The sequence below is a fragment of the Hippopotamus amphibius genome, chromosome 4, assembly GCF_030028045.1.
Source record: "Hippopotamus amphibius kiboko isolate mHipAmp2 chromosome 4, mHipAmp2.hap2, whole genome shotgun sequence".
Lineage (NCBI taxonomy): Eukaryota > Metazoa > Chordata > Mammalia > Artiodactyla > Hippopotamidae > Hippopotamus > Hippopotamus amphibius.
In genome coordinates, this window is record NC_080189.1 from 186,900,434 (window position 1) to 186,917,993 (window position 17,560).

Sequence of the window (17,560 nt, forward strand, 5' to 3'; positions counted from 1 at the left end):
AAAGGATGACTTGGAAACTTCAGCAAAAGGACTAATGTTGGCGTGGAAGGGTGGAAAACTAACGCACTAATATTATGTGTTGTGTCACAACAGGAAAAACGCTACTTTGAGAAGTAGGAGGAGAGAAAGAAAAAGAGGAAAAGAGAATGCACTCATCAGTGTTGCACGGACAGCAGGGGGAAGTAAGTTACCAACAAAACCCAACAAATCAACAGCGAGAGTGTAAACAAGAAAACAGGAAACTAAGGGCACTTAAAAAGTACAAGTACAGAGGTAATCAGGAGAAGAAAAATACAAACCCTTACAGAAACAACAACAAAAAAGAGCAGGACTTCCCTGGTGGTGCAGTAGTTAAGAATCCACCTGCCAGTGCAGGGACACTGGTTCAATGCCTGGTCCAGGAAGATCCCGCATGCCACGGAGTGACAAAGCCCATGCGCCACAACACTGAGCCTTCTCTCTAGTGCCTGTGAGCCACAACTATTGAGCCCATGTGCCACAACTACTGAAGCCTGCATGCCTAGAGCCCGTGCTCCGCAACAAGAGAAGCCACAGCAATGAGAAGCCCGGGCACCACAACAAAGAGTAGCCCCACTCGCTGCAACCAGAGAAAGCCCGTGCACAGCAACAAAAACCCAACACAGCCAATAAGTAAATAAATTTATATTTTTTAAAAAAGAGCAAAGAACACATCACATAACAAACATTATAATATGCACATAATTATAGAATATAACAGCTGACACCAAACATGTAAGTCATGTTAATAAATGCTAATGGGCTTGACGTGTCAATTAAAAGAAAAAATTAAATTGGGCTCACAAGCAACAGCCTACAATACACCCTGTAGGAGAGACACACCTGAAAAGGTGTAACAGACACACGGAAGCCATAAGGAAAGAGGTGGACAAAGTGGACGTCAGGACAGCAAGCATTCGACCCAACAAGAAGGACTTTTAATGCAAAACAGACACAATTTCCAACAAAAACAGAACAGTTATGTAGCAAATAACACAGCAGCCACCTGTGTGAAGGAAAAGCTCAGGAATTCAAGGAGTCGTAGAAACACAAGAACGGGGGCTTCACCGCATCCCCTCTGGCTGAGACGGACCCGGGGGACAAGGAAGAAGGACATGTGTCAGTGCAGGTCCTCCAGGAAGCAGGCGGAAGGTGAGGCAGGAATGCAGGAGGCTTGCTGAGGGGGGCGTTTGTAAAAGGTGAAGGGGGGCAGGTCACAGGATCGGGCCGGACGAGGCTCCGACTGGGACACACACCTGGGAGACGCCACCAAGCCCTGAGCCACGTGGAAACAAAGCCTGTGAGTTAGGGGAGCCCACGTGGGGCAGCACTGGCAGGTCCCAGGGCTCTGCCTGGCGCTGCCGTTGTCGGGTGCCCCGGGCGGTGGGGGCCAGGATGTGGCCATCAGCCGTCCCTGAGTCTGCAGCCGGAGGCCACCAACCAACTGCCCTCCCCACAGGTTCTTTCTGGTGGGGATGCCTAAGTGACTCACCTCTACTCGGCCACAGGTTACAGACGGCCTCACATACGCCCAACAGGGCAGAGCTTATGGACAGATCTCACATTCACACACACACACACACACACACTTTAAGCCTGTGGAGAACCCCAAATGCACCTTCTCAGGCGCTCACAGAACAGCCACAAACATTGGTCCTAGATGAGGTCCCAAAAAATCTGTAAATTCCATAAAGTAGAAACATTGCAATCAACAATCAGCTCTCAATACAAAACAAACAGAATTTAGTGACAAAATGAGAAAACAAAAAGCCCCTCCCACTTGGACATTTTCTTTAATCTATTAAACAATTCTTAGGTGAAAGTAGAAATACATACTGAAATTGCATACTTTGTTTCAAAAATAATGATAGGGAAAATGCTACACACGGGGCTCCCTAGGATATATTTACAGTGGTGATGGAGGGGGATGCATAAGTCTGAACACTTTCATCAATGAACATGAAAGAAAGAAGGAGGGGATAAAATTCCCAGCTCGAAAATCTAGAAAAAGAACCATAGACTAAACCCAAAAAAAGCTCAAGAAAGAAATCATAAAAGTAGAAATTAATGAATTAGAGAACAGGAAAACACTTGGCTGGATTAATAAATCAAAATCCTGATTTTTTAAAATGAACAAGATAGGCAAACCAGTAACTAACTTGATCATAAAAAAGGGAAAAGATCAAATACACAAAATAAGAAATGACAAGAAGAAACTAACCATTGGAGCAAAAGAAATATTTAAAATCACAGGGCCAGTTTGCACATATCTATGCATAAAATTTAAAACCTTGATGTTGCGGGTTAAATTGTGTGCCCTGTCAAAAAAAAAAAGGGGGGGGGACTTCCCTGGTGGCGCAGTGGTTAAGAATCCGCCTGCCAATGCAGCAGACGTGGGTTCGAGCCCTGGTCCGGGAAGATCCCACATGCCACGGAGCAACTAAGCCTGTGCACCACAACCACTGAGCCTGTGCTCTAGAGCCTGCGAGCTACCACTATTGAGCCCTAGTGCCACAACTACTGAAGCCCATGATCCTAGAGCCCATGCTCCGCAATAAGAGAAGTCACCGCAATGAGAAGCCTGTGCATCGCAACGAAAAGTAGCCCCCGCTCACCGCAACTAGAGAAAGCCTGCACACAGCCAATAAATAAATAAATATATGAATAAATAAATAAATATTTTTTAAAAGTTACTATATTTGATATGAGATACCACGCTCAGTGCCTGAGAATGTGACCTGATTTGGAAGTGGAGTTGTTGCTGATGTAATTGGTTAAGCTGAGGTCACCTTAACCCACCTTAACTTGTTGGAGTAGAGTGAGTTCCTAGTCCAGTATGACTGGGGTCCTCATAAGACGAGAGGAATCTGGACACCAGCACACACACAGAGGGAAGATGCCCTGTGAAGACGGAGGCAGAGACAGCAGTGATGTCTCCACAAGCCAAGGAAGGCCAAAGACAGCCAGCAACCACCAGAAGCCAGGAAGAGGCAAGGAAGTTTCCCCAGCAGGTCTCAGAGGGAGCCAGGCCCTTCTGAGATCTTTATTTCAGACTTCGCCCCTCCAAAACCGAGACAAGAAATTTCCGTTATTGCAAGCCACCCAATTGGTGGTACTTTGTTACAGAGGTCCTAGGAAACTAATATACTTGATAAAAGAGGTAAATTCCTAAAGAAATGCCTATAACCAAAATTGACCTAACCAGAGATAGAAAACATAAACAGAATAATTTCCAGAGAAGAAATTGAGAAAGTTGTCAAGGAACTCCCCCATAAAAAAGCACGCGGCTGTGCTCCCTTCGACAGCACATATACTAAAATTGGAATGATACAGAGAAGATTAGCATGGCCCCTGCACAAGCATGACACGCAAATTTGTGAAGTCCTCCATATTTTTTTCCAATAAAGAGCTTAAAAAAAAAAAAGCATGAGGCCTAAATGGTTTCACGGGGAATTTCTACCAAATTTTCAAAGATGAAATAGTTCTAATGTTTCAAAAATTGTTGCAGATCATTGAAAAAGAAGGGAAACGTACACCCTTTTAGTGATATACTTAAATCTTACAAATACAGTATAAAAAAAAGAAAATGATAAACCAGTATCACTTTTAAATAGTGATACAGGGCTTCCTAGGTGGCGCAGTGGTTAGGAATCCGCCTGCCAATGCAGAGGTCACGGGTTCGATACCAGCTTCAGGAAGATCCCACATGCCACGGAGCAACTAAGCCCGTGTGCCCAAAAAAAAAAAAAAAATAAATAGTGATACAAAGCAGTAGCAAACACAATTCAATACCACATAAAGAAAATAATGTACCATAACCAAATGGAATCTATTCCAGGAGTACAGAGTTGGTTCAATGTTAAGAAGAATTTCTTCTTCTAAGATTAGGAATAAAGCAAGATGTCTGGTATCTCCACTACTATTCAATATTGTACTGAAGGAATTAGCCAACGCAATTACACAAGAGAAATTAAATAGAAGCATAAGAATTAGAAAATAATTTACACTATCTCTATTTCTAAATGATGGGCTAGTAGTTTCTGAACACTCATAAGGAACCAATGATAAAACTAACGCAGACAATAAAATAATTCAATAAGGTAGCAGGATGTAAAATTAACCAAGAGCCTACATATACACAAAACACTAACCAATCAGAGGACATAGTGGTACAGAAAACCCCAATTACCATAGCAACAAAGATTAAGTACTTAGGAAAAAACTTGACAAAAAAGTGCAAAACCTACATGAAGAAAACCTTAAAATGCCCCTAAAAGGCTTAAGCTAACGGGACGACATGCCCAATTCTTTAATTAAATGACTCATCATAAGGATGTCAGCTCCCTTTCAGTGAATCTGTAAATTTAATGGATCTCGATAAAATGCCAACAAGGTTTTTTATGGAGCTAGACAAGTTAATACCGAAGTTCATATGGAAAAAAATACATATGCAAACAGAGCCAGGAAAACACTGGGGCAGGGAAGAAAACTATAAGGCAGCATTCTCTACCAGATCTTAAAACATACTATAAAGTGCTGTAACCACAGAGTGGGCACTGGCCCACGAGTAGATGAACAGACTTGGGGAATGGAATGGAAAGTCCAGAAATAAACATACGCATATATGAACATTTAGTATATGATAAAGATGGCAGCTCAAATCACAGGGGCAAACATGGACTTTTTGTAACATTTTATCCTGAAATAATTACAGATTCACAAGAAGTTGCAAAGAAATGTCCAGGGAGGTCCCATGCAGCCACCCTCCACCTCTGCCACTGTTGGCATTTTACATGCCTGCACCATGTCCACACTATGCAACAGGGATTGGTACAATCCACAAGGCCCATTCAGACTGCAGGCTGCCCTAGCCTGAATGGGCCTTGTGATGGGTGTGTGTGATGTGTGTGTCTGCGTGACACTTCCCAACGTGTTCCACGCATGTGCCCACCCAGCACCACCACAAACTGCAGAAGGCACCCACAGGGCTGCCTGGTGCTACCCTTCTACAGCCCCACAACCTCCTGCCCTCAAATCTGAGCTCCTGATAACTGCTAATCTGCCCTCCATCTCTAACTGCATTACCCCAAGAATGCTATATAAATGGGATCATACAGTAGGCAACCTTCAGAGATTGGCTCCTTTCACTGACTACAATTCCCATTGCATCAATAGTTTGCTCCTTTCTCTTGCGGAGTGTGAATGTGTCCGTTTGTTTAAACATTCACCCATTGAAGGACACGGGGGTTGTTCCTAATTTGGGGATATTACCATCAGAGCTGCTGTGAGCCTTCATGGACAGGTTTTTGCATGAACTTAAGTTTTCATTTCTCTGCTATAAATACCAAAGAGTGCAAATTGTTGGGTCATAAGTGCATTCCTAGTTTTAAAAGAAACTGCCCCCACAATGGATAAAATGGACCTCATAAAAATTTAAATCTTTTTCTCTGCAAAACCCTGTGAAGAGAATAAGGAAAATAACAGACCAGAAGAAAATACTGGCAATCCACATATTTGATTAAGGGTTTGTATCTAAAGTAAAGAACCCTCAAACTAAACAGGAAAAAAAATAATAATCCAATTAGAAAATAGGCAAAACACATAAGTGAACAACTCACCAAAGAAAATATATATGTTAAATATGCACATGAAAAGATATTCAATGTAATTAGTAATCAGGAAAATAAAAATTAAAACCACACCTATCAAAATGGCTAAAATAAAAGTGGTGATAACACCAAATGCTGCTGATGCTACAGCAAAACTGGACCATCATACAGCATTGCCGACAGGAATATAAAACAGTACAGCCACTCTGGAAGTGTGGTAGTTTCTTTTAAAAGATGGACTTTTTTACAAATGGTGTTGGGACCACCCGGTAGCCATTTGGAAGAAGATCAATTAGATCCTTGCCTCACACCATACAAAACGTTAAACTCCAACCATACCAGTGCTGAAGGAACTAAGGGTGAATGCCACAAACTTTGATTAAACATCCAGAAGCAATAAAAGAAAAGACCGGTAAATGTGACTAAACAAAAATCTTCCATTCAAAAAACAAGTAAGCAAAGTCAAAGGATAACTGACAAATTAGGAAAAAGTATTTACAACACATATCATAAATAAAGGGATAATATTCCTAATATATTAAAAGTTCTTAAATACTGAAGAGGGAAAGAAAAACCAAACCTACGAGACACAAAGGGAGAAAACATGAACAGAAAATCCTCCCGTAAGATGTAAAACTGGCCATTAAGCATATGAAACAATGTCAACCTCACACATAACTAAGAATACAAATTAAAACCACAAGCCTCAAAAATGAATGAAATTCTGACACAGGCTTCAACGTGGGTGAACCTTGAGGACATTATACTAAGTGAAATAAACCAGTCACCAAAGGACAATTCTCCACTCAAAGGAGGTCCTTAGATAGTCAGATTCAGGGACAGACAGTAAGATGGGAGTGCCAGGGGCTGGGGAGGAGGGAATGGGGAGTGAGTGTGTAATGCGGACAGAGCTTCTGTCTGGAGAGATGAAAAGTTCTGGAGATGAGTGGTGGGGATGGTTGCACAGCAGTGTGTGTGTACGCAATGCCACAGAACTGTATGCTTAAAAGTGGTTACAATTGTAAACATTTATTTTACCACAATAAAAAACCTACACTGAGATACAATTTCATAGTGATGAAACCAGAAAGGAAGACAACACACTCTGTCAGTGAGGCTGTGGGAAAGGAGGCCCCCGATACCTGATGATGAGAATGCAAACTGGAACAGACGTTTTGGAGAGGAATTAGGCAGCGTCTTACAAAATGACATATGCTCTTACCTTGTGATCCAGCAGTCCACATCTAGGGATGCATCCTAAAAGTACAAGGGCACAAGGTTATTCCCTGCAGCCTTGTTTGTAGTTGCAAAATGTCAGAAGCAACCTAAATACCCGCACACAGACACAGTAGAGCCTCTGGACAAACCACGATGCTCTCATACGATGAAGGGCTGGGCAGCTTCAGAAGGAAAGGTGCTCACGGCTGCAACATCCACCAACAAGAGGATATAGAGCAAGAGCGGCAAAGGGAAGAGGAAACCAGGCAAAGTTCCCAAGAGTCTCTCCCATTGGAGTCACACAGGACCCACTTAATTCTTCCAGCAGCTAATTGTGGCACATGTGTGACATCTACCAGGGAAGCTCATCAGGGCCCAGGGCCGGGGTTTTACTGGGAGCTGCTCCTGTAGACAGCCTCTATCCACCTGCAGTTCAACATAAACCATATTGTTTGCACAAGCACTTTAGCCACAGTGAGCCTCTCTTCTCAGTTCTAGAAGCGGCAGGAACTCTCCCGAAATCCGAGTTCCCAGAGGTCAACCAATGGTCATCCTTGCAAGCAAGACTTTCTAAGGAGAGCACTCTCAGCCCCTCACTCTTTTCTGCACAGACAGTGCCTGAAAATTTTCCAGAATTGATGAAAGATGGATTCTCAGATCCATGACTCATAAGTTCTAGGCAGAATTTCAAAATTAATTACACATCTAATTATATCACCGTATAACTGCAGAACATTATGGTAAAGAAAATATATTAAAAGTAAACAGAGAGAAAAGGAGATGCATTAGTTTACTAGGGCTGTCTTAAAAAATATCACAAACTAAGTGGCTTAAAAACAGAAATTTATTTTCTCACAGTCCCAGAGGCTGGAAGTGTGTTTCAGGTATGGTTTCTCCTTAGGCCTCTCTCCTTGACTTGAAGGTGGCTGCCCTCTCGCTGTGTCCCCACATGTGCACACACACCCCTGGATCTCTTCCTTTCCTTTTAAGGATGCCGGTCATGTTGGATTAGGGCCCCACCCTAACGGGCTCATTTTAACTTAGTCATCTCTTTAAAGACCTTATCTCCAAATATGGTTACATTCTGAGGTCCTGGGGATTGGGGCTTCAATACATGAATGGGGGTGGGGGGGGGACACAATTCAGTTCCTAACAGCAGGTAACCTACAGCAAAACTACAATTAAACCAACAACATGACTTCTCAACAGCAGCAACAGGAGCCAGAAGAAAGTCACAAAATGTCTTGACAAAGCTGAGAGAAGATATCTGTCAACCTGGAATTTCATACCCAGCTAGACTACCAGTCAGGATTGGGAACCAAAGAGAGAAATGTTTCAGCAAAGAAAACCCAAACACTTAACATTCACATGCCCTCACTGAAAGAACTAGTAAGGATATTCTTCAAAGAGGAAAAAAAAAAAGTTGAAACCAGAGGAAGGAGTGAGATTCAAGAAATAATCATGGGGGAAAAAGATAAAATATGTAAAAAATCCAAAAACAAGATTAATTGTTATTAAATAATAACAATGACCAATTTTGTGACATAAAAATTAAGATTCAGGGCTTCCCTGGTGGTGCAGGGGTTGAGTACCTGCCTGCCAATGCAGGGGACACGGGTTCGAGCCCTGGTCCGGGAAGGTCCCACATGCCATGGAGCAACTAAGCCCGTGTGCCACAACTACTGAGCCTGCACTCCAGAGCCCACAACTACGGAAGCCCACATGCCTAGAGCCCGTGCTCCACAAGAGAAGCCACTGCAATGAGAAGCCTGCGCACCACAACAAAGAGTAACCCCCGCTCTCTGCAACTAGAGAAAGCCCTCACGCAGCAACAAAGACCCAAAGCAGACAATAAATAAATAAATACATAAATAAATACATAAATTTATTTTAAAAATAAGATGAAACTAAAATAATTCAGAATAGCACATAAAACAGAATCATATAATAAGGACTGAAATAGTCTAAGGTCCTTTTAATGTTCTAGAGGACTGTAGAGATTTGGATTGAATTTAGACTTTGTTAAGCCAAGTGTACATGTTTTTATAAACAGAATCTAAATAAAATCTAAAAAGTCTACACCACATCAGAAAGAAAAAATAATAAAGAAAAATTAACCCTGTAGAAAGCAGAAAAAGGGAGGGAAAGAACAAAGAAATATCACAGATAAATGGAAATCACAAAATAAAATGATAGAAATAAATCCAAATATGACAGTAAATATAAATGAACTGAATTTGCAAGTTAAAATGAAGATGTGACAAAATCAAATCCAGCTAGATACTCATAAAATATAAGAACACAGAAAGTTTTCACGGCAAAAAGGAAGAAACAAATAAATTTAGTAAATACTACTTTATTTCCTTAAAGTTTATAGCACTACATTAATATCAGACAAAATATATATATTTTATATATATTTTAAGGAAAAAAGCATCAGTAATGATTAAAAGAATTACTATAGAATAGTGAACATAGGATTAAATATATATAAATCAAAAATTTACAGTAGTACGATGGAAAATTGACAGAGTAGGAGATTTTAATATAACTCTAACTAAAAATCATAAAGATGAGTATGAACAGGAAAAAAGTGATAAGCACAGTTAAGCAGCATAATCTGATGCAGTGCAGCCAAAGCAATAATTAGGGGAATATTTGTAACCTAAAATTGCAAATATTATAATAGGATAAGTAATTCAAATTCATGAGTTAAGAATCCAGTTAAGAAGTAGAAAAATAACAGAACAAACTGTAGAAAGTAGAAGAAAGGAAACCACAAAGGCAGGAGCAGAAATCAACAGAACAGAGAACAAAGAATCGATCATGAGAAACAACCAACCAAACACTGGATTTACACAAAGATGCACAAAACAGAAGGCCTCTTCCCCCTTCACCCCACAAGTCTGGATGAGTAGTTACTGTTCAGATCTAAACATGTTCTCGTTTCCCTTGTGAGCTTCTCCTTGAAGATGGATTATTTAGAAGCCTTTTTTCATTTCGAAACTGTGGGTCTTGCTAATACGCTTTGCTGTTGATGTCTAAGTTGACTACTGCTTGAGCAGAGAGTGCAGCCTGCAGGACCCACTTGTTGGTATTTTTGAAATGTGGCCAACTTTTGTAAATCTTCCATCCTTAAGAAGGATGACCCCTGATTAGTGCAGTTGCCCACGTGTGTTCATGAAATTGCACTTCAGAATTGTGTTTTTACATCTCTCCTACCCTCACTCATTTTTATATATTATTTTTATAATTGTCAGCTCTTGTGACTATTGAGCATTTGAAGTACCACCAACTGGTCTGAAAAACTGAATTTTAAATTTTATTTAATGTCAATTAGTTTACATTTGAGTAGTACATGTGGCTCTGGGCTATCTTACTGTACAGTGCGGGCACAAAAGTCAGTTTGCTTCACAGATGGCACCGGGGGACTTCCCTGGTGGACCAGTGGTTAGGGCTCCGAGCACCCAATGCAGGGGGCCTGGGTTCCATCCCTGGTCGGGGAACTGAGATCCCGCATGCCTTGTGGAGCAGCCAAAAAATAAAAACAAAACAAATAGCACCAGGAACATCGACTTTCCACACAGAAAGGATTCAATTCAGTGTCCGTCTTACACCACGTACACCCTGAATTCCAGGGGGATTAAAATCAGACCGAAATGTGAAAAGGCAAAGCATAAAACTTTCAGAGGAAAACAGAGAGCATCTGCTTACGATCCTGGTGAAGCAAATGACTTCTTAACCAAGGCACAGCATAAACAGACAGTGAGGGACATGATACGTTTGTCCCGCTTGAATGTGAAACTCGGGATGACAAAAGCATTCCACAAACAGAGTGAAAAGCAAACACAGACTTGGAGAAAACTACTGCCATGCATGTGACTAATGGATTATTAGAATCCAGAAGACATAAACAACTTCTATAAAAACTGATTTGAAAAGGAAAAAGACACATAACCCAGCTGAAAAGGGAGCCGAGGGTACGGTCAAGAGGGCCACTGGGTCTCTGGTACCTTTTGCTCCTGCACGTGGCCTCCTGCTTGGGCAGCAGACACAGACTTCACCCGAGCCCCAGCCTCGGCCGTCACCCCGTCAGTGAGGCCGGCCACGCACCTGCTGTCGCTCACCAGCCACTGAAGTCCTCTGCCTGGTTTGTTTTCTTTTTAATAAATTTATTTATTTATGTATTTATTTATTTTATTTATTGGCTGCATTGGGTCTTCGTTGCTGCACACGGGCCCTCTCTAGTTGCTGCGAGCGGGGGCTACTCTTCATTGTGGTGCGCAGGCTCCTCATTGCAGTGGCTTCTCTTGTTGTGGAGCACGGGCCCTAGGCACATGGGCTTCAATAGTTGCAGCACATGGGCTCAATAGTTGTGGCGCACGGGTTTAGTTGCTCCGTGGCACGTGATATCTTCCCAGGGCAGGGCTTGAACCCGCGTCCCCTGCATTGGCAGGCAGATTCTTTACCACTGCGCCACCAGGGAAGTCCTCCGCCTGGTTTTTGACAAATTCAGCCCAATCCATTTTCCCTCCCGGTGGCATGGATTAAACACCTGTATCAAAGAACATCCATGTGCGGTCAGGTGAAAAATCACTGCTGTGGGTGTCTCGTCAGGCTCCGTGGGTGGCAGGGTGGCTGCAGACCTGGCTGTCTGCCTGCAGACCTGGCTGTCTGCCTGCTGGCTGAAACCCCGAGCCCCAGGCCGCCCCCGGCCCGAGGTCTCCACAGCAGGCCGGGTGGTGGAGATAAATGAGAAGGGCCAGCTCTGAGACCACCCAGGGAGGAGCTGTGTCCATGCAGGGCCACTGGAAGGTGAGCGGCTGAGCCCTGCAGGCAGGCGGGACCCTCCCTTCATCTCTGTCCCACACAATCTCACTGGCCCTGGCCAGGACTGGGGCCAGCCGGGTTCTCTACAGCCCCACCCAGGACCTCGACTGAGCTGCTGACGGTGGTCCTGCTGAGAGCGGACCAAGGCAGCATCCTTATGACCTCATTTAACCTTAATTACCTTATGTCTCCAAATACAGCCACACTGGGGGCTAGGCTTCAGATAGGAACCTAGGGGGACACGGTTCAGCCCCAGAAGCCTGTCCCCCAGTGCCTCTGTGTGTGGCCCCAGCCTGGCTGCGGGGGTGGCGCTCGGCCGCCCAGGACCCGCTGGCGGGGAAGCAGGGCAGGGCACATGCCACCCAGTCAGCAGCCCCACCAGGAGCAGCTCGCAGCCCGGAGGAAGCCCTGCACACAGCCTGCGGCAGCCCGCGATTCTTGCCCGGGAGGGCAAGTGGGAGCAGCGTGGGGGTGCGGGCGGGTACCGGATGCTTCCGGGCTGGGCTCCTCCCCCGGGGGCACCGACGGCCACGCCAGCAGGTCCAGATGGGCTGGGCGGGAGGAGGACAGCGGCCACGCGTGACGCTCACGCGCTTGTCGGGGCGTCCACCCCAGCGCCTCCCCCCGCCCACCCGACGGCCTGGACGCAGATATTTCACTCGGTGCTTTGAATGTAATGGTTCACAAAGGCTCCTCTCTGAGCTACTGCCTTTCATGTACGACTAAATTAATATTATCTACACACCAGCACATTTTAGACGCCCGCGAGGAGCAGGAGTGATGGCTGGGGAAAGCGCACGCTGCTGCGCACGCAGCTCCGCCTGCATCCATCCCTCCATCCGTCTTCCCCGCGGACCTTTATTCCCGATCGCTGGCCGCTCGTGGTTTTATAGCCCACTAATCTGCTCCTGTTCAGGATGAATTGGGCCTCGTAACTTTTATATGCAAATCAATACCAAGCCCTTGCTATCTCATTTAAATCAGTGAATAATGAACCAGGCTGGCCCCACCCCCGATTCTCAGCAAACCCCTGGAGTGAGGGGGCGGCGCCAGGAGCGTGGCTCTCGGAGCATCCAGCGGGAGGGGCCACGCAGGACTGGCCGTGTGGCCCCGGGAATGGGCAGCGGCTCTGCTGAGCCGTGGGGCCTGGGAGCTGACCGGTCCAGCGGTCCAGGGGATTCTGCCTCCTCGCTGCACCCAGCAACCTGCCACGTAGGACCACCCTTTGTCTGGGATGCGGTCTGAGCAATGACCTTAGCTGCCCCACTAGGATCCCTGACCTTGACCCCAAAATGCCCCTCCCTCTCAGAGACACAGCACCGGAGAGGGTCCATGGGTGACAGGCCCCTGAGAAAAGAGGAGGTGGAGGCAGAGGGCCTGCCCAGTGAGGCGAGGACCGTGAGAGGCCCAGTGGAGTGCCACCCCTCACCCTCCACCCCCCCACCCCTCAGCCCTCCACCTTCCACCCTTTCACTCTCCACCCTCCACCCCCCACCCCTCCATCCTCCATCCTCCACCCCTCAACCCCCCCCACCTTCCACCCCTCCACCCATCCATCCTCCACCATCTGCCCTGGGGTGAGGGCTGTGTGCTGGGGGAGACCAGGGAGGCTGGGGCCCAGGGCAGAAGAACAGCCAAAGCAGCAGCAGACATGTGGGAGTTCATGGCCTCTCCCACATGTGACAGGTGACTGGTCCCTGGAGGCCAATCCAAAGTGTTCGGGGTGGGGGTGAGGCGAGCAGGATGGAGGGGCACCGAGGACCAGAAGAAGGGTCATGTCTTAACCTAGGCGGCCACAACGAGACACCACAGTCTGGGCTTAAATGTCCTCCAGACATTTGTGCCCCCGGCCCTGGAGGCTGGACATCCAAGGTCAAGGTGCAGGCAGGTCTCTGTCTGCTCCCCTAAAAGGGTACCAGCCCCTTCGTGAGGGCCCCACCCTCATGACCCCATCTAACCCTAATCACCTCCCAGAGGCCCCACCTGCTAACACCATTGCACAGGGGGTTCGGGTCTCAATACCTGCATTTGGGGGACACAAACATTCAGCCGTACAGGCCCTGAATGGCAGGCACAGGGGTCACCCCGCTGCCCGCCCAGGACGCCTGCTCCACGCGGCGGAGGCGGGTCCCATCTCCCTTCCCCCCAGAAAAGGCAAGAGAGCGTGAAACCGTGCGACTCAGATTGGGACTTGAACCCACGGACTTTTAACTGAGATCACACACCTGGTCTCAGGACTTAATGAAGCTCAGGTTGTTGATGTCTCAGAGCAGAAAGAGTTCAGCGAGAGACAAAGTGACAGGTAAGAAATGGATTCATTTAGAAAGAAACACACTCCACAGAGTGTGGGGCATCTCAGAAGGTGAGAGCGGCCCCAGAGTATCAGTGGACAGTTTTTATAGGGGTGAGCAATTTCATAGGCTGAGGAGTGGGAGGAGTATTCCAGCTCTTTGGGGAAGGGGCGGGGATTTCCAGGAACTGGCCCACCGCCCATTTTTGACATTTATGGTTGGCCTTGGAACCCTCACGGTGCCTGTGGGTGTGTGGTTTAGCTTGCTGATGTGTTAGGAGTGCGTACTGAGGCTCCAGGTCTAGGAGAAGTTGACTTGCCCACCATCTTGGACCCGTTTGGTCTCATCCGTTTATGTGATGTCCTCGGGCCATGTCACTCTTTTAAGGTTGGGCCCGGCCCCCTTCCCTCCTGTTACTGGTGCAGCAGGCTCTGGTCAAGCCCCTCAGACCACTCACCCCACCCCAGCCGCAGCCACTGGGTGACCAGCTTCGGGGGCACAGCCTGGCAGCCCAGCTGGGACAACCCCGCACCCTCGCCTGCCACCCCACTTCTCTGCCCTGCACAGGGCCGGGGGGCTCGCCTGGGGTCACGCGCGTGAACCCTCAAGCAGGCCTGTGGGACGACCTGGCCGAGCAGCAGGAAGCCCAGCCTGGGCAGCGTCCCGCAGGGCTGCCCACCCAGTGGCCCTGGGCTGCTCCCAACTCGGCCGCACCCCCCTCCCCCGGCACCTCATCCTCGCGGCTGCCCCGGGGCCCCAGTACCCCCATACCCCTGGAGTAAGCCTGTCCACAATCAAAGAACAGGAAAGGAGCACGATTCACTCATTTACTTTTGAGCAGAGATGCGGATGCAGAGTAAAGGGCAGTCGTCCGGACCCGGCGCCTCCTGCACGTTCCTTCCTTGGAGCTGCTGAGGCCGGGCTGGGCCGAACCAAAGAGCTCCTCCCAGGAACCCCGCACACCCCAGACCCCGGGAACCACACCAGAGCTCGTGCTGGTGAGAGACTCCAGGTGGGGCCGGACACCGGACGGACCACGCGTGGCGGGGAGGGAGGGGGCTGGAGCCTGAGTTCAGCCACGTGGCCCGGATCCAGTCATCATGTCACATGCTAACCCCAGGAGAGGGGACACAGGGATGTGCCGGGAGGGGACATCCTGAGCCCACAGGGAGCTGGCCTAGAAGCATGGGCCTCGCCCGGGGTCTCCTCGTCTGGGTGATCCCCGTCTGTGTCCTTTATAACGACACCACCTCCGTGAGTAAAGAGGCTTCCCAGGCTCTAAGGGTTGGGCTAGTGAATTACGGAGCCCCAGGGGCCATGGGAACTGCGGGGGGGAGGGGCAGTTGGTCAGAAGCGCGGCGGCCCAGAGGCTGCTCACTGGGCAGTGTTGCTGGGGACACCTCTTCACCGTGCAGGCTGAGCCACCTGCAGGGGTCCATGCAGAACCAAGCTCGGTGCCCTGGGAGGAGAGGGTCAGGACACAGGACAGCTGGTGTCCCCAGTGAGGGCTTTCCCATCCCGGCAGGGCAGCAACGTGGTGCAGCCACCGCAGCCGGAGTGCCGGCCGGTCTGTGCGCAAAGCACAGAAGGGCCGTTTGAGGAAGGAGCATGAGTCCCGGCCCCTGTCCTACCACCTTCCCCGGAGGGTTCTGGAAAGACCACGGAAGCACCGGCGTCACACCTCCAGCCACTGTCAGCAGCAGGAAGGACAGCCCAGCAGGATGGGGGCGGGGGAGACGCATCTTCTCAGGAGCGTGGTGTCGCCCACCCTCTCAACGGCCTGGGGACCGTTCCATGGGGGAAGCAAGGACCCGATGACTCAGGGTGGAAGGTGACCAAAGGAGCGCTTCCTGAGCATGAGGACATCCAAGGCCACTGGACCCGTCTGGCTCACTCTTATTCTCTTCTGCCGTATGCATGAGTGTGAGCCGTGACACACCCCGGGATTAGACAGGTCCAGAAGAGCGCCTGGGTGAATATAAAATAGAGCTTCTACATGGTCAGCACCGGTTCCTGGTTTTATAGGCAGTGTTTTTTCTTTCCTAGAGGTCCATAAAATAACAGTGCGCCTTGTGATCAATGCCATTCCACAAGATGTGCTTAAAAATAATACCAACCCCTGGTCCAGCAGAGTCTGGATGGCTCACCCTTAGATGAGCTGAATCTCCTGAAAGGACCGAAGGACAAAAAGGCCACGTGAATTATCTCGACAGACACAGAAAAGGTCTGTACAAAGTTCCACACCTATTTATAATTTCTAAAAACTCCCGGAAGGCTTCAGATACAAGAGGACATCCTTAACTTGATAAAACCTATCTTTCAAGAACCCTCGGGAGATAACAGACTTAAAAGAGAAACTTAAGACACAATCTCTTCAAGATTAGAAGTAAATCAAGAATGTCCCTTGTCACCACTCTGTTGAACGCAATCTTGAAAGTCCCAGGAAATGTGCAGGACAGAAAAATGAAGTAAGAGGTGTGAGGATTGGAAAGGAAGAGATAAGACCCTCATGACTGGTGGATAATGTAACTGCCTTCGTAGAAAGTGTAACCAAATCAACACGAGAACCACTGGAACTAATGGGTCACAAGATAAACTTACAGGAATCGTAATGACTCCACACCAGCAATAATAAGCAGAAAATAAGACACCGCTCAGAGCAGCAGCCGAAGCCAGGCATTAAGGACCAAAGAGCAGACGTGCGTGGGAGCTCCTTGGGACGAGGACGCGGGTGAGTGACAGAACAGAGCAAGCGCTGCGGTCAGGACGGCACAGCTGACACCTGTCCCCAAGTTAGTGTCTAGATCAATGTCATGCAAACCCAAATCCCAGCAGGCTTTTTTAGGAAACTCCTCCTAAATCTACCCGGGGAGGAATAAAGGCCCAGGAATGGGGATGCGAACAGGAAAAGAGCAAAGAGAAATCGCTCGCTCCCCCGGAATGGAGACAAGCTCAAAGTCGTGGTCACTGTGATCACATGAGTGACAGGCCAGCTCTGCCAACGAAAGAGCAAGGTCACCTTGCACAGGCCTGGGACACGTGGCCTCCTAAAGCGACCAGTGACCGGCACCCGGGGGACACGTGCTGGGGACCCGGCTCATCACTGGGGAGAGAAGGCTGGTCTTTATAAACAGCGGGCTGCAGGTGGGTCTCAGCTGTGAACGTGAAGGCGCGTGTGAGAGAACCACGGGGACCGGCCCACGTGGGGAACCAGGGTGCCCTGGGCATCAGACCCACGTGCTTGGCAGGGCTGCCGGTTGTGGGGGGGGGGGCAGGAATTGCTGGGGGTCACATACATCACCTGTTCAGAAAGCCAGCTGTGCAGAAGGGTCCCCGCCCCCAAGGTTTATAAAAGGCAGGGAGTTGCAGGACGCCACCGCAGTAAGTGGCGTCTGGGGTCTCCCCCTGGAGCCACACGCAGAGACCAGCACGGATGGCATTTGTGAGCAATCACCGCCCCCCCCCACCCCGGCCTTTGGACAAGGCTCCCAGCACATCCAGGGATTCTCAGAGTGGGGGCTCTGTGCGGGGGCTGGGGGGGAGGCATGTACTTGGACAGGCGGACAGAGCAGGGCACGAGGACCTCCAGGTACC

The 17,560-nt window shown here is 48.3% G+C and overlaps 1 non-coding gene across 1 annotated transcript; it reads left to right on the top strand.

Moving 5' to 3' along the window:
- Positions 1 to 3,307: 3,307 nt before the first annotated feature.
- Positions 3,308 to 3,414, top strand: LOC130852907 (U6 spliceosomal RNA). Its single transcript, XR_009053607.1, has one exon. It is a non-coding gene; the product is annotated as a U6 spliceosomal RNA (small nuclear RNA).
- The last annotated feature ends 14,146 nt before the right edge of the window (positions 3,415 to 17,560 follow it).